Below are 9,887 nucleotides of genomic sequence, written 5' to 3'. Positions count from 1 at the left end.
CCCTGCTTAGGCAGGCTTTTACCAGTTGTGGCCATCAGCCCTTCCGGCCCCTACCCTGCCATGTGGCCCATCCCACCTGAAAGGGAACATCTTCTATATAAGCCCAGGCTTCAGCCTCAGGATTGGTTCTTACTGGTACAAATGGAGGACTCAATTTGAACCAACCTCTGTGGAAGCCAGGATGTTGGGAAACTCTGATTGGCCACCCTGGAACCAGGACTACAGTGGCTTCATCTGAGCCACAGAGACTGTGCGTGGAGGTGGTGGTGCAGGTTCTTCAAGGGAAAATGGGAGCACCACTACCCAAAGAGAGGGTCTGGGACCCTGGTTGGCAGACAACAGATGTTCACCGCCAGGCAAATGGTGGCATTCTCAGCCTTCCGGCTGGACCTGCAAGCAGAGCACTCGAAAGTCCCAGGTCCCTAGAGGCTCCACTCTGGGGCTGCCCTGCAGGTGGTCAGAGGAGTCCGCCTCCCTGGGAAAGTATTGAACGAAGCCTCTGTGAGAGTGAAACAGAATTGTTCACAAATGTGATTTGTAAACGTTGAAAACACCCTTCAGATGTTAGAGATTATCGTTAGTGTTGTTGTAGAACAGGAAAGGGGCGAGGCACTACAGGATTTTGGAACTGAAACGGGCTTAAAAATGATTGGCTGCCACCCCAACCCTCCCTTTTTTACCCAGTCATCTTACGTGGCAGCCAGAAGAATGTATTTCGGCTGCAGATCACATCCTGTCACTCCCTCCTGAACCCTCCGCTGGCTTCACTTTGCTCTCGCAATATTGTAGATTCTCCTTGCTCCAGGGCTCTGGGGGTTGGGTCCCTGCCCACCTCTCGGACTCCATCCCCTACTTATGTCCTCCCGCCACACCCTGTGGCTCCAGCTGCATTGCCGGTCCTTGGGGTCTGGAAACACATCCGGCTCATTTCCCCCCAGGATGCTTTGCACTTGCTGATCCCTCTGTCCACAACACTTTTCCTCCAGGTCTTCCCCACGGCTGCTGCCACTCTCTCTTCAATCAGGTCTCTGCTGAAATGGCACCTTCTCAGAGACCCTCCCTGGCCACACTTCCATAGAGATGCACTCCACTCCTCCTCTCTGCCCCTCTCTCTCACTTTACCCACTTTATATTCTGCAGCCTCTGGAATTATCTTGTTGTTCTATTTGTTTGCTTACTTACTGTCAGTCTTTCTCCCACCTGCTACCCCCACTGGAGTACTTGGCTCCAAAAACACAGGGTCTTCCACATAGCTCAAGGCCTGACATAGAGCAGGGGGGGTCAATAAATACCTGTTGAATGAATGGATATCTGATGGACAGATGGGTGGGTGACGATGAGCAGGCTGTGCTCAGATGCTGATGTGACCTGCCCAAGGCCACACAGCTGGCACCAGCAACCAGGTGGGCTGAGCCCATGCCCTGTCCGGTCCTGCCTTCACTCTCTAATCTATTTCATGCCCCTTTAAAAAATAATAATAGACTTGTGTCCTGTTATTCCCTTTAGGTTGGGAACTGGCGTGGAGCTCTGGTGGCTAAAGACCCTCCAAACTCCCACGTCCCACCAGCTCACACCCTGTGGCCTCGGGGCCACCTGCTCTAGCTGCTGAATGCACCTGACTTCAAAGCCCATTAAGCGGATCGTTACAAGGTTAATAAAACCCGTTCCCCTACACCCGCACACGTCCGCCCTCGCCTGCGGCTGCTGCCCATCAGCTGCGTCTGCTCTCACTGTTGCCAGGAGCTGAGAGAGAGTGGGGCGGCCGTGCAGGTGAGCAGCCCCCAGGGAGCGGTTGTCACTCAGGCCCTGTCCCTCCAGGCTGTCCTTTGAGGTGGAAAGTGGGAGGTGGCCTGTCTCTTTGAAGACCCTGCACCTGAGCCAGACCCTGTTGGGGGACCTGTTAGGCTGGCAGGAGGCGGCCACTACAGCGGGGCTGAGGCAGCCTCGCACACAGAGACCTGCCCTCTGTGAACTGCGGTAGTCTCCGCGATGGAGGAGGGAAGGGGCCTGCTGTCACCCTGACTCACTCTAGGCGCGGGGGAATAGGGGCTGGGGGAGTGTTTGGGCAGTGGCGACAAGCCCGGAGTGGGGCAGGGTGGACCCCTGGGGCTGAGGGTCCACATTCAGGGGGTGCCCTGATACAGGTTCCAGGACGTTCCCAGTGTGGGGTCCTGAGGGCGGGGGAGGCTCCTCTCCTCATCCAGAAAAATTCCATCTCGATGCAACGTAACTGAAGAAAACATCAGCTCATCATGCGGTTAGTGAGGGGGAAAAACGCACCGCTGAAGGAAGCATACAGCAAGAGACCAGCTAGTAAAAAATCTAGTGACTGGTGCCAACATACAGACCTGCACCCGTGGAGAGAAAGGCCCAGGAGGCCGCGCAGCAGACTCCGCCAGCGGCTTTCTCCCTGGAAAAACCAAGGATGTGAGGTGGGGTGATGTGCAGTCTTTTTTAAAAACACAAAATAATGTATTCATATTTTATATGTAAGATTAAAAATTAATTTTTAAAGATATTCACCAAGGATATGATTTAGAGCGCGAGGGTCAGAGCTCGCCCTTGAAGGAAGGGAAAGGAGAGTGAGGAAAGGACAGGAGAGGGTCCCGGCCGCAGGGGAGACCCCCAGGGTGCTGAGCCGCTGCCCTGGGCCTGGTGCCCGGTGGACAAACCTGTGGTGCCGTCTGTCACCGCGGCACCTTCTCTGGGACTGGACACCCCCAGCTGTCTCCCCAGGCTTGACCTCCCTTGAAGCTTCCTCCAAGATCCCACCGGCCCAGGAATTGGTTCCAGGAGTCGGGGAGCGGCGCGGGGCAGGAGCCAAGCAGCTTTCTGCTTGGCCGATCCACGATGCCGGGGCTGCGGCATCTCCGCTTCTGTCCAGAGAGTGACGGCGTCCGCAAGCTCATGAGAGGGGGGTTACTTTATTAACCAGATAGATTAAGCATCTCTCCTTCTAATTACCGGCTTAATTAACCTTGGCACACAGTATGTACGGGCCCCGAGGGACTGAGCCAGAATGGCTGCTCTGGGTGAACGTCGCCCATCTGCTCTGCGCTAGCTCCGGCGGACTCTCAAGGGGCCAGGGCAGCAGACATTGAGGGCCAGGAGTCTGGTGGCACCAGGAAGGAGCAGAGGAAAATGCAGGCAGGGATTGTCGGAAACCTCACAAGAGAGTCTTGCCATGGACGCCGCATTCCAACAAGGCTGCCTCTTCAGCGGCCCTCCTGCAACCACCTGAGCAGGGCTGACCCGACCTCAGAGAAGGCAGAGCCGGGGCCACCCTGCCCGGATCTCCCAAGCGTCCGCAGGGTAGCCAGTGTGCCCTGTGCAAGCCTGGGAGGTAGGAGACATGGACGGCGATGGTGGAGGTGCTGCTTCAAATTCTCCAAGCCTCAGTCACCTCATCTGTAAAATGAGCAGGATGGTAACTAAGTCACAGGGCAATTTATGAGGTTTAATGAAGAGAAGAGAAACTGAGATGCTTAAATTACATTCATTTGTTCATTCACTCGTTCAGCACATATTCCTGGAGTGTGCACTGTGTTGGCAAAAGTAAGGAATACGATGGTGAACAGGGAGAATTGAGAGACTGAGTGCTCTGGGAATTGACAATGTCTGCCGAAGGACCCCAGAGTCATAGCACATGTGTACACACGCACACGAGCACACACACACAAGCACACATACACACGAGCACACACAGATACACATGCATGCACGCACATGAGTGCACACACACAAGCACACATACACACGAGCACACACACACATACACATGAGAACACACATATGAGCACGCACACAATGAGCGTACACACACACACACACACTGCTTCCTGAGTTGTTGCCCATGACACCCACACTCAGCACACACTTAGAAGATGCCTGCACACACACACACACCTGCATGGAGACGTGTATCTCCTTCACAGCCATGAACAGCACACACACTCATCTCAAAAACAACTCTACACCCCCACACATGCACGGGTGGCCATGTGTGAAGACGGCTGTGTGGCTCCTCTATTCTCAAGAAACATAAGGCCAAGATGTCGCATTAATAAAAAACATGGTGTCCTGGTAAAGGTATATTTATTTATTTAAAAGCTTATTAAAATCTTAACCTAGTCTCCTCTTCACTAATGCAGTCTTACCGGAGGCTCTTGATGATTGTGTGGGAGGGTGAAGAAGAGAGTGCGTGTGTTTGCATATGTGTGAGAGAGACTTTCTATTCATTTGTGTGTGGGGTGTGCTAGTGCGTGGGCTGTGTCCAGGTGTGGCCTGTGTGTGTGCCTGGGAGCATGTGTATCCCTGGGTGTGCGTGTACATGTCCAGGTGTGTGTGTGTGTGTGTGTGTGTATGTATGACCCTGGGTGTGTTTGCATGTGTGAATGTGTGTGTGTGTTCATGTTGGGTGTGCGGTGTGTGTGTGTGTGTGCCCAGATGTGACTTGTGTGTGCGTGTATGTATTCAGTCTGGGTGTGGGATGTGTATATCTGTGTGTGCATGTCTGAGTGTAGGGTGTGTGTATGTGCGTTCGGTCCAGGTGTGGGGTGCATGTATGTGTGTGTGTGTGCATGTCTGGGTGTGGGGTGTGTGTGTGACTGTGTGAATGCCTTGGTGTGGAGTATGTGCATTTGTGTGTGCATGCATGTCTGGGTGTAGGGTGTGTATGTGTTCAGTACAGATGTGGGGTGCATGTATATGTGTGTGTGCGTGTCTGGGTGTGGGGTGTGTGTGTGTGTATGCCTTGGTGTGGAGTATGTGTGTGTGTCTGCGTGTCTGGGTGTGCAATGTGTGTGTGTGACTGTGTGAATGCCTTGGTGTGGAGTGTATTTGTGTGTGCACATCCGGGTGTGGGCTGCGTGTATGTGTGTGTGTGTGTTGCCTGTGTTTCTGTGTGTGTGCACATCCGGGTGTGGGCTGTGTGTATGTGTGTGTGTGTTGCCTGTGTTTGTGTGTGTGCACATCCAGGTGTCGGCTGTGTATATGTGTGTGTTGCCTGTGTTTCTGTGTGTGTGCACACCCAGGTGTGGAGTACTCGTTGTGCTCTTGTACTTCTTAGGCCCTTTGAGTAGTAAGAGGCCTTCTTAACCTGTTTTTTACCATTGCCCTCATAAGGAGCCTTTGTGGACTTTTCATCCCTAGTAGCCCACCTGAAATGTTAAGACCACAGAAACACTGTATATCTGGTTATGCACTGTATGTGTGTATGGTATATGTGTGTGTATATCTGTGCTTTAGAGACACAGTATTTTTTTTACCTGCCCTGGAATAACCAGCTTCTACCCTGCTCCTGGAGAAAGGAGACCCGCCCACAGACTGTTGAGAGTCCCTGCTGGGGAGCAAGGGTTTCTTTGCCTGGCTTCAGGGGTGTGACCCCTCTCTTCCCACTCCTGGCCTATGTGGCGTGCAGTGGTTCCCAGTCTTTAGGGCCCAGCTAGAAATCTCTTAAAACACAGCTGTCAGCCGGGCGCGCTGGCTCACACTTGTAATCCCAGCACTTTGGGAGGCCGAGGCAGGCGGATCACGAGGTCAGGAGATCGAGACCACAGTGAAACCCCGTCTCTACTAAAAATACAAAAAAATAAGCCGGGCGTGGTGGCGGGCGCCTGTAGTCCCGGCTACTCGGAGAGGCTGAGGCAGGAGAATGGCGTGAACCCGGGAGGCGGAGCTTACAGTGAGCCGAGATCGCGCCACTGCACTCCAGCCTGGGAGACAAAGCGAGACTCCATCTCGAAACAAAAACAAAAACAAAAACAAAAACACACAGCTCTCTGGGCCCCACCTAAAGATCCTGTCAGTAGACCTGAAGAGGGGTCTGACATCGGGGTTTCAGCAAGCTCCGAGGGGGTTCTGATACCCTGCCTGAAGTGGGGGTCTGGGACTGAAGGGGGTTTTGAATCACCGAGGAGCCATCTAGTCTGAGGGAAGAGGGTCTGTCTAGAGACCTGACCTGGTCCTGGAGAACTCAAGACCCAGCTAGCCAGTCCTCCCTATGCCAGCACTACCCCAGGGCTGCCTAAGGAGGCTTACGGGAGGCTGGTGGCTGGACCAGAACCCTTCCCACTGACTTAGGGCATGGAGGAGGCAGTATGAGATGTGTTCCCAGGACCACGGTCATGCAGCGGGTGTCTGGGACAAACACTGCCCCAGAATGTCTGGAGTCCCATTTTCCACCTGTTTGATAAAGCCACCGATGCCCCACACACAAACCTGGGCCTCCCTTCTGTGGGTCCCAACCTTCTCTAATAGACTGGAGCTCCCATACCAATCCCAGGGTGGGTCTGGTAAGCAAGGCAGAGGTAAGCTTCTGCCTCGTCTCCCAGCCCGCGGTTCACTGAGTCAAAGCTTACCTCTGTCCTGCCTACCAGACCCACCGTGGGATTGACATGGGAGCTCCAATCCCCACTGGAACCCCATCTGGAAGTTGCCAGAGACCTGCTAGCAAAATCAATAAAAACCAGAGAACCCCTACCTGGCCCAGCTTTCTTTGGATGCCAAAGACAGCTGTGTCTCTTTGGAGGGCTGGGCCAGTGCCAGGCCCCAGTGCTGGGTGTCTGAGCGATCAGAACACAGGGGACCAATTGATGCGGTATGGGCAGAGCTCCAGCATAGGCTGCAGGGGAGATGGGAGCCTGGAAGAGGGAGGGAGGGGCTGTGTGGTAGCCAAGGAGCAGGGTGGGGTGGGGGTGGAAGCAGCTCTGAGGGCATGAGGGCATGAGAGAAGACCAGGCAAGGGTGGATGAATTATAGAGACGGGCATAGAGATGGAGAAGAGTGGGGGTGGGGGATGCTGCGGTCCAGTGGGGAAGCAAGAAAGGCAGGCTTCTCCTTCTCTTAAGCTTTTAAAGGCATCAGAGCATCTTGCTAATTGTTCATCTCCCAGAGACGCTAATGAAATTAACTCTGCAAAATACTCATCAGGTCATCTGCAAAGGGCACAGTGCCAGGCTTCCACTTGGTCCAATCCCGTCCTCCTCCTCCTCCTCCACTCCTCCTGCCCCTTCCTGACAATCCTCCACCCCCTCCTTTTCACATAGGCCCCTCAGCAGGGAACTGCTCACCTCCCAACCTGCCTGAGAGTGCCCAGCAGGAAAACTTGAAAGGGGGACTGTGTAGCCAGGGAGACCTCAGAGATGGATGTCACGGAGCTCACGGAGCTGGGAAATGTCTCTGGGTGTGTGCGTGTGTGTGTGTGTGTGTGTGTTAACACATGCATCATAGGAGAATGTGTCTCTAATAAAACCATTTAGACTGAACATTCTTTCAATCACTCAGCAAACATTTCTGGAGCAGCTTCCAGGTTTAAATCCTTGTTCCATCTCTTACCAGCTGAGTGGCTTTTAGCAAGTTACATCCCCAGTCTGTGCCACAGTTTTTGTATCTACATAATGGGTACAATAATCACATCTGCTTCATAAGGGGCTGTGAGAATCGAAGGAGATAAACCAGGTACAGAGTTTAGTCCTGTCCTGGGCACCTGGAGAGGTCTCAAGAAATGCTGGGCGCTGTCCTTGGTCCTGGAGGCTCCAAGGCAGTGACATCTCACTTCTTGCACCGAGGCACGGCCAGGCCAGCCTTAAGGCCCAGGCACGAAGTGCTCAGCAGAACGGGGCAGCATGGAGGGTGAGCATGTGAACAGTGTGTGCAGGAATGGAGTGGGGAGATATGGAAGTGTCTGTACATGTATGTAACTGTGTGAGGAACATCAGTGCCTGCATTGCTTGTCATCAGTTACCAGGTATGCACGTGTGTGAACTGGGTGTGGGAAGTGCATTTGTGTTGTGTTCGTTGTGGAGACTGAGCAGGTGCTGGCTTGCTATGTGTGTGTGTGTTGGATTCAGAGCACGGGTGAGTGTTGGGGTTTGTGTGCAGAGGGGACAGGTCCAGATGTTGCCAGGGGTCCTTTGAAGGGGCTTATTTCTAGCTCTATCTCCTGTCTTATCCCTCACAAAGTACTCATTTCTTTTATGATCTGGCTCTTATTCCACCTCAACTTACAACTGGGAGGACATTTGTATCTTCCCCAACATGCTGCAGGTTCCCCTGGTGGGTAGCATTGAGGCTTACAAATAGTAGACAGTCATAAATGCTCACCCTGTAGATTTTTAATAAAGGATAATTCTATATTATTTTTCTTTTTTCTTTCCCTTTGTTAGGGATAGGGTCTTGTTCTGTCGCCCAGGATAGTGTGCAGTGGCCTTATCATAGCTCATTACAGCCTCAAACTCCTAGGCTTGACCAGTCCTCCCCCCTCAGACTTCCAAGTAGCTAGAAAACAGGCATATGCCACAATGCCTAGCTCATTTAAAAAAACGTTTTAATACACAGGGTCTCTCTATGTTGCCCAAGCTGGCCTTGAACTCAGGGCCTCCAGCAATCCTCCCCCTTCAGCCTCCCAAAATGTTGTGATTACAGATGTGAGCCACAGCACTCAGTCTTGTATTTTGTTTTCAAATATAAATGACAAAAACCGCAAATGGGCTAAAACAGCTCAAAAGGGAATGTGCTGGCTGATCTAACTGAAGAATTCAGGGGTATCCGCAGCCTCAGAAGCAGCTGAATCTGAGGGCTTGAACAATGAACTAGGATCCTGCAACCCTCTCTTCTCCAGGCTCTGCTCCTCTCCACCCCAGCTTCAATCTCAGGCATGCCCTTTTATTGTGGCAGTGCTGCCAAGATCAGGTCATTTCTTTCCAGCTTCGAGTACAGCAACAAAAGACATTCTTTCTCTCCTTAGTTCCAACAAAAGTCCCAGAAATGAGCCTCAGTGGCCTGGCTTGGGTCACGTGCCCATCTCTGAACCAATCACTGTGTTTCAGGGAATAGTGGATGCTGGTTGGCCAGGCCTGGGCATTTGCTGTCTTTTAGAACTGGAGGGGGATAGTCCGACCTGAATCTTGTGTGCTGATGGTGGGGAGGGGTGATCCTTCCAAGGAAAGACAGGAAGCTGCTTCCAGAAGACAGAAGCTGGATGCTGAGCAGTGGGCAGACGTGAACACTTGGACGACAGCACGGCCCATAAAGAGCCAATGTCTTGGCCGGGCGTGGTGGCTCACACCTGTGATCCCAACACTTTGGGAGGCCGAGGCAGGCAGATGGCTTGAGCTTAGGAGTTTAAGACCAGCCTGGGCAACATGGTGAAACCCCTACTCTACACAAAAAAAAAAAAAAAAAAAAAAGCTGGGCGTGGTGACATGTGCCTGTAGTTCCAGCTACTTGGGAGACTGAAGTGGGATCACTTGAGCCTGGGAGGCAGAGATTGCAGTAAGCCAAGATAGTAGCACTGCACTCCAGCCTGGGTGACAGAGCCAGACCCTATCTCAAAAAGGAAGAAAGAAAGGAAGAAAGAAAGAAAGGAAGGAAGGAAGGAAGGAAGGAAGGAAGGAAGGAAAGAAAGAAAGAAAGAAAGAAAGAAAGAAAGAAAGAAAGAAAGAAAGAAAGAAAGAAAGTCAGTCCAATGTCTTGCTTAAGGGTCTCCAAGAGCATGTCCTGCTTGCTGAAGTAATTTCCTGATCAATTGGGTTATTTGTCTGGTAGATTGGAGCAAAGCTGGAAGCTCATGATTCTGGGGCTCTGCTAAGTCTTCCATTTATTTTTGTGGGTGCAGCAGTGAGGTGTGAGCTGAATGATGGTGTGGTCAGAGGCTTCCTGAGAGGACAAAGGAGCAGCTGGTTTATTGTCCTAGTGCAACATGCAAGTTGATCTCGAGCGGGGAGCCTCTGGGCCCTGTCCTTGGTCCTGCCTGCAGAAACCTGTTTAGTAAGGACTTTGTCGAAAGTATATGTGACTTCCTAATGTCATCTGGGAATGACAGAAGCAGAAGAAAATAGCAAATACCCTCCCTGACAGCACCCACATCCTGAGAGGGCTCCATATGG

Source organism: Hylobates moloch, unplaced genomic scaffold (genome assembly GCF_009828535.3).
Source record: "Hylobates moloch isolate HMO894 unplaced genomic scaffold, HMol_V3 SCAFFOLD_6, whole genome shotgun sequence".
Taxonomy (NCBI): Eukaryota; Metazoa; Chordata; class Mammalia; order Primates; family Hylobatidae; genus Hylobates; species Hylobates moloch.
Note: the sequence above shows the minus strand (reverse complement) of the source record.